The 12076-nt window shown below is 43.3% G+C and overlaps 1 long non-coding RNA gene across 1 annotated transcript; it reads left to right on the forward strand.

Annotated features, from left to right (window-relative positions):
- The first annotated feature begins 1100 nt into the window (after positions 1-1100).
- On the forward strand, positions 1101-9474 carry LOC132229265 (uncharacterized). Its single transcript, XR_009451664.1, has 3 exons — positions 1101-1189; positions 6177-6228; positions 9245-9474. It is a non-coding gene; the product is annotated as an uncharacterized LOC132229265 (long non-coding RNA).
- Positions 9475-12076: the final 2602 nt, after the last annotated feature.

Consider the following 12076-nt stretch of genomic DNA (forward strand, 5'->3'; position numbering starts at 1 on the left):
ACCTCTTGTCCAACATGCAGGTGCTCCAACTGGATCTGGTCCATTCTGCCAGAGTATTTCCACTCATGGTAACTGTTTTATTTTTGGGGGGGGGGGGAGGGGTAGACGGGTTCCTTCCTTATTGTCTTTCTGTCCAGATTGACCGCTGGGGACCTCCAGCTCATTACACAATCTGTATATAACTAACCCCTTGGCAGGGACAGAGTTTACGTTCTTTTTCTGGGCTTTCAGCCTTGGGGAATCAAGAAATGTAACTGAGCATGTGTTTTAAGGTTCCAGAACATTCCATGACAGTCAAGAAGCATCCGCAGCATCTAATGGAAAGCTGCTTTACCTAGAGCCCACAAAAGCCAAATGAGGACCCTGAGCATGTACAGCCTACGACGGCTTCAAGGCAGTTCTACTCAGCAGGAGCTAGCCTCAGTGCCAGCCCCAAATACTATAGCTAAGGAAGTGATCATGATGTATCCCACCATTTCTACATTTCATGGTCCCTACCGCCAAATCTATTCTGTTCTGTCCAGGTTCTCATTATTTTTCAGATCCTCATCATGTGTCTCCCTGAGGAACAGATGATCACATAGACCTTGTTGGACACGATACTCTTCAATCTTAGTGCTTGAACTTCGTTTAAGCCTTCTGGAGTCAAAGAAGGTGGTTGAGGTATGATCTAATTACACCTGCCCCTGCTATACTCAATACTTGGTAACCATTATTGCTTCCAGTTCTAGAGCCTATTTGGACTAAGTTTAAGACCAAAGTAGGGGCAGATAGGCAATACAATGCAATCCAACATGTAAAGGCACTTACCCTTTGTTTACCCTTCCTAGGCCCTGGCCACACAGAGAGACTGACAAGACATGGGCCCTGTCCTCACAGAGCAAATGCTTCCAGTAGGTTGATCCACTGTGTCTCTGAACGGGAATAAAAATGAAAGTGCTGCAGAAAAACCCAGTGCTGCAAAGTGCTAACATCATCAGGCAGGTTGCATCTGCAGTGCAATCCATATCCCTGTGACTTCCAGAACCAAAAGAATTGTTATATGGCTTTCTATATTAAGCTTCACATTTCCCTGAAAACTTACAAAGCATTCCTTCCCACAGACACTGTTCTCGAATCAAACAGTTTGCGCTTGTACAGCTGTTCAAATGTTGGTGAATTGAAGATGAAAACGTTCTTGGGGAGAGAGGTGAGTGCCTAAAAAGGAGATGGGGGACACTGTGAAGGGGTGTTCTTTTGGGAGGGGGTTGAATAGCAGGGGGTCAGGTAGAAGAGATTATAAAACAGTTGGAGAAGATTATAATCAAGTAAGTGAGTGTATTTTAAATTCTTAGGTCTAGACAAGTATAGGTTAAGGAGCCATTACGGACAAATATTTGAAAGCATACTTTTAAGTGGAAAACTTGGCGAGTGGCTATCACCCGCTTCTAATTAGTAGGAGCCAGAGGAAATAAACAAATGGCTAAGGTGGTATCTAAGGTCATTGTGGGGCCCACTTTCCAAGATCTGACCACAGTTAACACTGGAATGGGTCACAGAGAACAGCTGGGCTCTCTGCTCATGGGGCATTTGCTGAGACAACAGAGCCTTGGGTTCTGCAATGCTACAGGTAACATCCAGGGTAGGGACAGAGGCATGGCCTGGATGAGCCAGCACCCCAGGGTCTCACCCAAATTGAGAAAAAAAAGAACTCAGAGAGCATTGGGCACCTTTAGCGGGAGCTGAGAGAAATGGACCCATGGGAAGCCATGGTCCCCACTGGCCACGTTTCACCCACATGCCGGGCCCCTCAGTCAAGCTGCCTCTCTCATTTGTTTCATGAACTTGTGCATAGATGTTGCTTGAAATTACGTGAGCAATCTTGGCAAGAGGTTCTTTAGAAAACTCTCACTCACAGAAAGTCTATCTGCAATATTTGGATTGTACTGCAATATTTGCATTGGCTACCAGGTCTCTCACTTTTCTGCACAAGCTGTCCCCAGCTCATCTCTGGATCTCTCCCAGAGGGGCATCAGTTATTTGATGATGATGTAACATGAAACCCAGATTCCCCTTGGAAACTGGTTTCATAGGGGTTGGCTGTGGGGAAAGAGTGGAAATGGGGGTTGAAGCAGAGTAGGGTGAGGAGGTAAATAAATCCAGGTTTAGCCAGATAGTATTTCCCATGAGGCTGAGGGAGCAAGAGGCTCTGCCTGCAGCAAACAGGGACCCTCACTCACAGAGGCTGCGAGCTGCTCTGGACACTGGACCACCTGGCTCCCCACAGCAGAGCCTTAAGGAGGCTGTTCTCTGGGCTTGCCTCTGCCCCGGATTAGCTATTTATCCCTGAGCCACTTTTCCTCTGTCATAGTTCACAAGAGGAAAATATTGGCATAAACATCTCTAAGTTCCTATAAACTCTATGTCTGTCACTCAGTCTGGCCTTGTGTTTAGGTTTTAAATGTCAGTGATACTTACTGCCTACATGGTGTCTTATGATTTGTAAAGGACTTTCACATATTTGTTTCATTTGATCCTCACAGCCACACTATGAAATAGGAAGGACAGACATCATCCCCTCACTTTAAAGATTAGGAAACTAAGGATCAAGCCCTGACTGGTTTGGCTCAGTGGATAGAACGTCAGCTTGAGGGCTGAAAGGCCCCAGGTTCAATTCCAGTCAAGGGCATGTACCTTGGTTGCGGGCACATCCCCAGTGGGGGGTGTGCAGGAGGCAGCTGATCGATGTTTCTAACTCTCTATCCCTCTCCCTTCCTCTCTGTAAAGAATCAATAAAATATGTTTTTTTAAAAAAAGAAACTAAGGATCGGGGAGATTAGACAGGGTGCTATCACACAGTTAGCAAATGAAAATCCAGGACTCCAGCCCAGGACTTCTGACTTGAGCTCAGTTCTTCATCCTTTTGGAGGCCATTGCACCTTTGAAATATGACAATTTTGAATTATTTCTTCAGAAAAATAAACTTGGGATTTTTAGATGCTTGTGTTCAACATGGGTGCCAGGTGAAATGCCCCTGCTCATGGCCACCCTTATAAACTCTTGCAAACGTGTGTAAGGGTTTCTCTGGCCAGACTGCAAGCTCCTTGGCGTTTAAGACCATGTATTTTCTCTCCCTTCCCACTCCCCTCCAGCCAGTGTCACAGAGACAAGCACCCAGCAGGGGCTGTGCATTGTCAGGAAGAGGGAAAGCTAAGTAAGAGCGTGAAGTAAGTGGGACAGATGTCCGTTTCCATGTTTCACCACTTGTCCTACAAGAACTGGTATCCTTGTATATGTTCTGCCCCAGACGGCCATCTGCCTGCCACACTGTTCCCCAAATTCTAGAACACAGCACAGTGTCCCACGGGGGCGGCAGCAATATCCTCCTCGGCATGACTTTCCAGGCACACGGTGGGCTCCTAAGCACAGAAACACGGCCTCAGTGATCTCATGCCCCGGGAGCCTGATGAAAGTGAAGAAGGCAGACTGTCTGCCTTGGCTGCGGAGTGGATTTGAATTAGCGGGACAGGCTGCTGAAGCTTCATTTGGGAGGGAGAGGTGGTGCTGGAGCAGGAGGGCATGGGGGGAAGGAGAGAGTGGGAGGGGCCGGCAGGCCTGGGGAATGCGCCAATAGACTGAGCCCATGGTCTGTGTGGCTCTCTGACCACTTTTGCTTACTTGGCACCATGCCTCTGCAATCCTGCTTCATCTCGCTAAGCCTCTATCTACCCTCATCTACGTCTGTGACTTCAGTCCTTTCATCAGGACTGCAAAGAAGGAACACTCAGTGATAATTCAGAAGCAAGGGCAATTGACTAGATAAACAGAGATGGCTCTAGTTTAAGACCTATGCCTCATTATTACCCAGCCATCTCTTCATGCTCCTATATCCCAAGTCCTTACTTTTTCAAATTTGGTGGAGACAGAGAAGGATTCCAATACTATTATAAGAAGGGCCACTTCCAATAAATGAGACCATCCCATACCCCAGGGACTGGCTCACTTGAGCTTTACTGGCCAGAAGAAGAGTCTGAATTCTGGCCAAATGAGGTCTCTGTCTTTCCCCTTATAGATACTAGTGACCCCCACTATGAGATGAATTTTAAGGTGTCAGAATATTAGAGACAGCAGGGACCCTAGAGGTTACGTATTGATCCAACAACCTCAATGACAGATGAGAAAACTTGAGAATATGGTAATGAATCTGTGTCCCAGGCCACTCAGAAAGTTAGTAAAAGAGTCTGGACTACAACCTGGAAGTCTTGACCCAATACCACACTAGCTCCTCTCCTATCTTACCTGACCCTAACCCTTTTAGATGCCAAAGGTTTCCACCCAGAGCCAAATCTGAGCAGCCAAGCATGAAGGTCTGAATTTGAAAAGCTGCTTTGTGGAAGCAATGGCTCTTTAAGAGACCTCTTTGTGTTACAACCAGCCCTGGACTCTCCCTGCCTCTCTGCATCCTGCCAAATCCCTATTCTAAAAACCCATCTGGCTGCCAAGCCTGCCCCCTCTGGCCAAACACAGTACCTGCTCAACCTAGTAGATCACCAACAAAGCAGCCCTGGTGCCTCCTCCTGGAGTGAGGAGAGCAGCGCACTGACAGGTGCAAGGTGGAAGAGGAGCACCTTGCACAGGCATTTTGTAAATGTCCTACAAGTGAATAACAAAGGTTCCAACTCCTCTACACTCCTTTTAGCTCACCACTGCCATAAGCACTCAGCAAACTTGCATTCAACCTGTGCGTCAAATCAGTCAAATAAACAGGTATTCATCGATTTACTATTTGAAAGGCAATGTACCAAGTGCTGAGCACTATACAGAGATAAGCCTGAATCCCGTCTTCAGAGAACTCACAGGCTAACTTGAAGGAGACCAGGTGAAATCACATTTGAAGTTAATATCACAAGGTGGCCACACAAGAAGTGCCATGAAGCAACAAATGACCATTTGCCAAATTATTGGGATAGATACTAAGAACCATTGGTACATAAGAGAATAAGGGAATGGTCCAGTGGCATTGGGGAAAAGGAAAAATCTGATCAGGGCTTTAAATGATAGTATGAATTTAGAGGGGTGGAGAGAAGGGAAGAACATTCTAGAAATTGGTAAGAAAAGGTATAAAAATAGAAAATGAAAATGTTTAGAAGATAGTGAGTAATCATAATCATAATAGTAGATGATGCTTACCATGTATTAGACACTAACATTTATTGATCTTCTTGATTTTCATGCAATTCAAATTACTACTATTATCCTGTTTTTACAGCTAAGGAAACTGAGGTAGAAAGAAGTTTAAGTAACCTGAAGTTTAAGTAACTTATAGCTTGTACGTAACTGAGCTGGGATTTGGGCCCAAAGACTATATTCTTAGACACTGCTTTTTACATCTTTTCTCATGTTGGCTGGAGGAGCTGATTTATTGGAAAGGACGTTGGAAGCGCATCACAGAGGATCTTGAATCCTATGTTAAAAAACTTGGACATAACTTTTGTGGGTGGTAGGGAATCACTAAAGTTTCTGAACAGGAAGGTAAAGCTGGATGTAGTTGTTTGTTTTTTAATTGAATACACATAGGAAGAAAATCCCAAGGACACATTCACATAGAAATAAGCTCAGAGAAATATATTACACAGATAGATGCCCTTCCTCAGCATAGAGTGCCTTGTCCAGAGGAAGCCTCTCAGAAGAGCAAATCCTTGGCATGTGGCACTGAGGGAACACCAAAAAGTAAGCAGAGACAGACTTGGAGGATGGTATGTACAGGGAGACAGGAGACATCAGGAGAGAGTGGGAAAGACGGAGGGACAGAAGTCAGCCAGTGAGAGGTCAGCAAAATGAGTCCGGACCTCGGGTGTGTAATTCAGCAGTATCTTAAACATGGTGAAAGCAAAGCTTCTGGAAAAAGAAAAAATCGTCAGCTATCTCCTTGATTATTTTGTAATAGATAATCTGTTTAGTTCCTTCCCTCTTTTCATCTGCTAAAATGGAAAATCTTTTTTCATGCACAGAATGCTTTTCTTTCTCGCTCTGTTTTTTTTTTTAAAGACTCAATTTTGCTAATACATTCCATCAAGGACTATAAAGCTGAACTTGTTCTCATGACCACTACCATAATGAATGTGGGACAAATGAAGTAATGGGATCTCTGAAAGGGTGGTAATTGAAATAAGAGCATCTATTTTCTTTTTTTCCAGGAACTGTATGCACAAAGGAACCTGCTCAACCCAATGGAGTAAAAACCATTAGGTAATTTGAATCCTGAGCAGAGATTAGATCATTGTCTTGGGTGGGATTTTGGGAATAGTCACAGGAGACGAGTCATCATCCTGTCAAGATGGTCTCCAAGGAATATTGGGTCTGTGAGAATGTTGTCTGGCTCCTGAGTCACAAAGCATGGGTTGTGGGGCTGCCTTAGTCCGGGTTCCAGGCAAAATTATGTACTTACCTTTGTAAATTGCAGTATTCAGTATAAGCATTGCCTCAAATTATGGCCATGCCTTCATGACCCCACTTTTGGGAATGGACTCCAAATCCGAGTTCCAAGCAGCTGTTTTATGTCCACTCACAGGAAACCAACAGATAGATGTGTGGGTGGTAAAGAATTGTTTGTATGTCCCCAAATCTTGTTCCCTTGAGCATGAATTTTTTGTTTGAAGAATTAATTAACTTGTGTTAAAATCATTCTAAGAAAATAAAATGTCATTGTATAGACATTCCCTCCACAATCACATGCACGGCCCTGAAAAACACAGCCTTCTGGTCTCCTGCCTTTGCTTTCTTCTCAGCTGCTACTATTTGAAAATACTTAAGTCCATGATGCTGAATCATTTCTGGCTGGGGCTGTGCATAGGGGATTGGAAACAAGTCACATTCCCAGACCCAAGTTCTAGGAATCAAGCTACTGTTTCCAGGTTCCATTGTTGGCCCAAAATTTTCTTCCCTTTCAGCCAGATCTGGAAATGTCTGGCACCAAGAACAAACCTGAGTACCCATTTGGCTCCAGAGCCACAGTTCACCAAGTCCCACAGGTGAACTAAACCCTGGTTTCCCCCCATAAGCTCTGACATATGGTCCTGCCTCAAACTCTGCTTCTCCTTCTAAACCTGGTTATTCCATCCATGTCTTATCCAGCCAGGCCCCCTCTTGCTGCCAGCCAGGGTTTTCTGTGATGCAGGTCATGGAGTGATTGCATCATAGGACAGGGCACATTTACCCTATTGGACCTTCATATTGATTCCTGTTCGTTTAGTGCCTCTCAGCAGGAGGAATACCACCCCCTAGGGGAAGTATTGGGAACTTAAGGGGCCATCTTTGACTGTCACAGTTGTTGGGAGGGGCATGAGTAGCATTGAATGAGAGGGAACAGCTATCCAGGCATGTGTAGCACAGGCACCACAACCAAGAAGTGCCGTGTGTCCTGTGTAACCTTCAAAAGTCACACTGGTCCTTTGTGCAGAAAAACACGTTTATAGTTATCTGGGTTGAAACTTAATCTCATTTTACTTGAAAATACAAGTGATCCTTTTGCATAGTTTTGATATACACTGAATTTTTTCATAAATGCCCTGTAAGCATTTTTAAAAATCAGATTCCCCTTTCATTCCAGAGTTTGTTATTGTTGATGTTTATTGTTGTTTTAGTGACTTCCTGAACTAATTCTGTAATCTCATGTGCCCATTGACGAGTCTGCTGTTAGCTTAGTGGTCAGCTAATGACAGAACAGAGATTTTCTTAAATGCCTTACACCATAAGTTCTCCATTCCCATAGCTTCTCCTGTTCCTCCCTGGCCAAAAGCCCCATTATCCAAGATAGTTGTGTTTATATGAGACACTAGCTAAGACCAGCCAACAACCTAAAATTCAGTATGAGATATCACTGTTTATAGACCCTTAGCCTTTCCTGCTACTAGACATTTCTCATTGGCTCGTTTCTCTGGATTCCTTTCAGTCCACAAGGTTTCTGGGCTCTCTCCTTTCTTCTTAATACCCTCTCCACCTCCTTCTCTCCCAGAGTTCCAAACCCTCTGAAGAAGCCAGGATTGAACTGTAAAATCTTATAACTTAATGATCAAATAGAATCATTGTTACCTTTATCATAATCTTTTCCCATTTCAACGAGCCTGGGCCCTGCTTTCACAATAAAACAGACACCTTGAGGTGTTTTTCTAAGTAAAAGAGCCACATAACCAGGAGATGAGATAATTATGGCACTCTTCTGAAAGGTGAAGTGGCTAAAGTCTGTTTTTTAATTTATTTAAGTGATTTTGTTTGGTTTTGTGAGAAATTATTATGAAAGCCTCATATATTTCTATCTCCCTCTAAGCATTTTTGCAGCAAGAGAAGACTGTAGTGTGTTTGGTTTGGCGTTTTACCAACAATAGTTAGAAATTCAGAGGAGACTCCCTGACAGCATGTTGCTCTTGGTGTTGGGGTTGCCAACATACCTGTCCATCTATGTTTGTCTCTGTCACATTCACTATGATCTCGAAACAACTGACTACTTCATTCTATCTTTTTTTTAAGATTTTTTTTATTGCATTTTAGAGAGAGGAAGGGAGAGGGAAAGATTGACCTGAGAGTGAAACATTGAGCACTGCCTCTTGCATGCCCCCTAGTGGGGATCCAGCCCACAACCCAGGCATGTTCCTGACAGGAAATTGAACCAGCAACCTTTAGGTGCACAGGATGATGCCCAACCAACTGCAACACACTGGCCAGGCCTATTTCATTCTATCTTTTAGTTAGTCATCCCCAAGCATTAATTATTCCAATACATATTATTTTATTACAAAGCATTCCTCTTCTATCAGTATTTCTTCTTTATTTTTATAGTTAAGACATTATATTGAGTTTTATTTTTTAAATATGTGTGTAGGTTTATTATTTGTGAATTTCTTTTCAGAATAAATGGGACCTAACAAAATATTCACTTAGAAAATAGGTCATTGAGTCCGATCAGGTTAAGAACTCTGATCAGGTTAAGTGGATATGGTGGTACTGTCTGCTGAAGGCAGAAAGGGACTGAAGATGAGGTCAGTGCATTCCACAGAGAAGGCTGTAGCTGCCTACTAAGAGACCCCATAGATAGTAATCCCTGAAGAACTGACCACTTTTCAAATTCCAGCATTCACTCTCATCGAAGTTTTCAGAATCTAGGGTCACCTGAATCGATCAAATCCATGAAGCTTCTCATGGCAAACTTACAAATTTATAGTGGGGGACATTTCTTCCCAGGGACTGAAAGCTCATGTCCACCACCCAGGGTAGCCAGGCCTAGAATCAGAATGCCTGGAGGCCAACAGCGGATGAACACAAATGCTGAGCAAAGGGCACATCGGAGCTGAAGAGAGATCAGAAGAGGCACTGCTGTCCCACCACAGAGCGCACTTCAGCACCACCAAGCGCGAGGCTCTCCTCCGCACACACTGCTTGGCTGGGCACTGCCACGTTACCATTCCTTGGGTTTTCATTTCGTGTGGCCCAAGCTGAACATTGCCCCCTCTGCCCACCCCCCACCCACTTGTACAGAGTCTTCCTCTTGGCAATGTACAATTCAATTGATTAAATATCTTCTACTAAATGGCATTCACATTTTGGACCTGCCTTCCTCTGTTTACACCCAAATCACCTATCTTAATTGGGGTTTTGTGAGGTCCCCACATTTCAGATGGTCTCTTGCTTTACTCCAACAGATGACTAATCACACTTGTTGTCTGTGAATTTTGCTAATTTAACTCTGAAGGTGACCTTATGTCCCCGATCTCCAAATTAATGGAGAGGGAGACTTCCCACTGCAGCCTCCATATGCTGCCAAAACCGATGTCAGAAATGAGGGCTGAGCTGATCTCAGACTCCTTTCCTGCTCTGCATCAGTCCCTATAGCTGGAACACTTTTCCTGATTGTTACCTCAATTTGATAAAGAATATTCCTCACTTCAACTCCCCACTGACCCCCCCTACACCCACCCTGGGTGGCAAATTTCCAGTATAGTTCAAGCTAGAGACCCCCCCTCCCCAAATTATGACAGTAACTGATAATGGTTCAGAGGAAATAACTCAGGCATCAGGATATTTTGTTTGTTTGTTTATTTGTTGTTTTTGAATATACGGTGACTTTCACTTATATAGATGGGTTACAGATGTAGTGATGAGCTGATTAACTTAGCAGTCATTAACATAGATGGACAATGATTTCAAAGAATTATTAATGGCATGCAGTGCATTTAAACCCCATATTATATAGCTTAATCGTTTTTTCATGGCACAGAAGGAAAGAGTTCAGGGAAGTGTGCTTGACCCTCTACACCTTTCATTATCACATCACAGACTGGAATACTGTTTCCTCAAGCTTTTCTTCTCAATAACTCAAATTCTCTCAGCCCTTATCAGTGTTCTCTGTGCTCTTCCACTTCCCCAAATTGGAACTTTTACTATTATTTCTGCACCAGTAAGAAAACTTGTTGTCACTCTAACCTCCTTGTGGTCCCAGCCCACTCTATCACTCTATCAATCACTCTATCACTCTCATTGAGTTTATTGATTGTGAAGAAGCTCCCCACCAAAGCAAGAACTCATGCCAGTGTATTTCCAAAAGGCTTTCATCGAGGGCCGTCCATTCTTCTTCATTGGAAGATCCAGTAAATAGAGCACAAGTTCATCATTTTCTCCAGGAATTTAAAAATATTGAATGAAGATTAAACTTAAATTTCAGTGTAAGAATTTTTTTAAAAAAATTGTGCCTTATTTGTTCACTCATTTAACTGTTTATTACAAGAACATTTATGAAACATCCATCACGTGGCAGACACTGTAGTAGGCATTGGAGATACTAAGAAAGCATTTTGTTGTCCCAGTTTTCAAGGAGCTCATAGTTGTCAAAAGGAGGGATAAACATGTAAAAATATTCATGTAAAAAAATTCAACTCAGTGTAATGGGTACTACTATTTGCTGAAAGCTCAGTGGTGGCACAAAGGAGCTAAGTGATCAATTCCGCTTAAGGAAGAGGGCTGCATAAGGTTCACAGAGGAAGGTGCTCATACTAAGCTTTGAAGGAGAGGTAGAAATTTGCCCACTAGTCACAGCAAAGAGGAACTTTTCAGAAAGATGGAGGAGCATAACCCAATGTGCAGAGGCAAATAATAACAGTGAAGCTTCCAGCAACTGGAAGCAGTTCATGGAACTGGAGCCTAAGACAAAACCTTGTAGGAGATGAAGCTGGAAGGGCTGGATCCTAAATGGTCTTGAGTGCCTTGGTAAAGGGTGGACTTATTTCAATTGGCAGTAGGCAGTAATTGATGAGTGCGAAATGGGGAAGAGACAGTTACATCTACGTTAGGAAAGATCACGGTGGATTCCATGTGGATGGATGTGTGGTAAGACAGAGGTAAGGAGTGTAGCTGAAATAGCAGGCTGACCACTGAAGATTGGTGAGCCCCTTCTGTAGTATAGAGTTGACTTTGAGAAGTATTTGCTCAATGGGTCACCCTTTCCCACTCTCTAAGTGATGCCATATGACTAGCTCTGGCTACAGGAGCGTGAGTGAAAGTGTGTAGGTCATTCTGGTACAAGGTGGTTCAGTGAATCCTGTACCATGCTGTCCTCCCTTCCAGAAAAACCCTGGAAAGCTCGTGTTGAAGATGCTTATGTCACAAAGTGAAAGGAATCTGGACCCCTGAGTCTGAGAAGAGGTGCCCAGAAGAGCCACCCAACCAAGAACACCTGCATTGAACGTTGCATGAGTAAAAACAAAAAATTTCTGTGTTAAGCCTCAGACATCTAAATATTGTTAAAATTGCTATAATCCTCTGGCTAATACAGCAGGAGTGTTAGGAGATGTTTATAATAATTGAAATAAGACAGAGACTTTACATGTTAATAATTTGTAGAAGTATAATACATGATAACAACAGCACAAACTGGGAAGGTGGTAAATACAGTGAAGTTTTGCAAAAGTTCTTTTTGCCTATTTAGGAAGTGGTAAAATCAAAAGTACTCACTTAAGGTAGACTATCATACATGAAGGATGCTATTGTGATCTCTAAGGTAACCACTAAAAGAAACATGTGAGAATATGTAGCTAAAAAGCAAATAAAG

The sequence above is a fragment of the Myotis daubentonii genome, chromosome 3 (assembly GCF_963259705.1).
Source record: "Myotis daubentonii chromosome 3, mMyoDau2.1, whole genome shotgun sequence".
NCBI classification, from domain to species: domain Eukaryota; kingdom Metazoa; phylum Chordata; class Mammalia; order Chiroptera; family Vespertilionidae; genus Myotis; species Myotis daubentonii.